This window comes from Anopheles cruzii, chromosome 3 (genome assembly GCF_943734635.1).
Source record: "Anopheles cruzii chromosome 3, idAnoCruzAS_RS32_06, whole genome shotgun sequence".
NCBI lineage: Eukaryota > Metazoa > Arthropoda > Insecta > Diptera > Culicidae > Anopheles > Anopheles cruzii.
This window is the reverse complement of record NC_069145.1, coordinates 12,058,634-12,060,856: the sequence shown is the minus strand read 5'-3', so window position 1 is coordinate 12,060,856 and position 2,223 is coordinate 12,058,634. Positions and strand designations below refer to the sequence as shown.

The 2,223-nt window shown below is 53.2% G+C and overlaps 1 non-coding gene across 1 annotated transcript; it reads right to left on the bottom strand.

Moving 5' to 3' along the window:
* Positions 1-254: 254 nt before the first annotated feature.
* On the bottom strand, positions 255-326 carry Trnap-cgg (transfer RNA proline (anticodon CGG)). The gene has a single exon. It is a non-coding gene; the product is annotated as a tRNA-Pro (tRNA).
* Between the last annotated feature and the right edge of the window lie 1,897 nt (positions 327-2,223).

Genomic DNA, 2,223 nt, shown 5'->3' with positions numbered 1-2,223 from the left:
GATGCTCCATCAACCCCATCGCAAAAGGGGAACGGCCTAACGGACAAGGGTCCCGAGAACGGTTTCGCAATGGCCGGGCAGATGCCGTGCAGAAAAAAGGCGAGCACAGCATAACGCATAACGATGCATAACGATGATTCACAAGGAATACGGGGAATTGGTAAAGTAAGAAAAAATACATTCCAAAATGGCACCACCAACCAACCAACCAAAAAGAATTGTGTGCTCCAAGGCACCTCTTTTTGTGACCACTGGGGCTCGTCCGGGATTTGAACCCGGGACCTCTCGCACCCGAAGCGAGAATCATACCCCTAGACCAACGAGCCGTTGTTGAAGGGTCAACTCTTTTTCTCACCACAACTTGAAGGCTTTTTTCTTGACCCACTGGGACCCACGAAGAGCAGCGAGAACTTGGAGTGCTCAGTTTTACGCACACATTGACCGCGCGACTGACCGCGACTTAAGTGCGCGACTCCAGCGCCCGCGGGAGAGAATGAGAGAGAAACGGACGAGGTCTCCGGTCGGTCCGAAATGGTTGACCACGCGCCCGACAGTGATAGATCGAACGGCAAACAGTGATTAATCAAAGTGCGCGCCGATAGACGAACCGGTCGCCTTTGACAGCTCACATGGTTAACAGCGCGCGCGCCGCTGCCAGAGGACATTCGGTTGACAAGCCAACCGAGAACCCGGGGCACGACGGCGAATTGACACGCAACCTTGCAAGAACGGTGGTTGCAGAAACGAGATAACAAGGAGTGAAACGTTTCACTTTGTCCTTGTCTGTAGCAGCGAGCAGTCCGCATGAGGCCCCATGAGTCGCTGGCAGGCTGGCTGGCTGGCTGGGTGTTATCAGCGATTAGCGTTCATCAAAGAATTAGCGATATCAACATCGTCCTCGGCGCTCATCATCGTCATCATCATCGTCTTCTTCTTCGTCGTGACCAACATCAACATCGTGACGACGCTTTAAACGACGCACATCAACAAATCCATTGACACTCATCGCTTTAACCGCAATGCGCGAATGCTACCGGCGGGCCGGTTCCGACCGACGGACGGTGCCGAACTGTCTCGCGCGAAACCCCGCCAGCCAGGTGAGCCGTCAATGTTACCGCCATCGGATGATAGTTCACCTTTAAGTGTTTTTGAATATATGATCGATTCGTTAACGACTTCTCGATCGAGAGAGAGCGCACTCTACTTTTCCAGTCTCCTAGAGCTCTGCCTGACTGTCAATAAAAGAACCGGTCTCGCATAAGAAACCCGCTTTATGCATCCTTTAAAAAAGTTCCCACCGTCCGGCTTTTGATCTCCGAGGACTTCATTCATCATTTGGAAATTTATGGTTTTATGCATATTGCGCATGGCGCGCGCACGCGAGCGATCAGCTGCAACGTGACTTGATTGTGTCATTGTTGCGACACCGGATTTGCCTGGCCAACAAAGAACCGATTTGCCGACGGCGGGAATGGCGCAACGGCGTTTTCGTTGGTCTTTTTTTTTTTTGCCACACTTTCTCGCCCATTTATCGTCACCGACGCCGCGGACCGTTACCGTGATCTTCCGCGAAGGGCAAACGGCAGCACGGTTCCGCAGCTTTTTGTTTCACTCCGAATTTCGGTGACACTAATGTTCGTGTTGAAGGGGTTTCTGCTCTCGTTCTCTCTCTTTCTTTCGCTCGACCGTGCACTGCTCGGGACGGGACGACGGTGGGGCTTTCTCAATGGAACGATAAATCAATGTCACTGCAAGTGCGTCCCGGTTGGCGGCCCCGGTTCGCGGAATCTGCTTGCGTCTTCCGCGCGAAATCAGCTTCCGACGCGATGGACAGAGCGTGATAGAAGGAGGCAGGAGCGAACGAGGGTTCTTCGGGTCAGGCTGAAGATCAATGAAGTCATCCGTTGTTGATTGCACGGTCAGCACACGGACCCGCCACACGTCCTGTTGCCGGTCCTGCCTCGAAGGCCCCGAAGATGTTAATTCGATTACGGAGAGCCAGAGCGAGAGAGAAGGCGGTAGTGATTGAGAAAGTGGTTGAAGTGGCCCAAGAATCGCCCCCCGAATCTGCTGCGGTGGTTGCCGTCAGTAGTTGTAATTAAACACTTGCCACACAGTTTCGGATCAAGAAGGTCGGACGGACCACCGGAGAAAACTCCAGGGTATTCTTAATACCGAACTCCCATCCCCTAGCATTTTAGTGCGCCACTTCTTCGGGAGCGG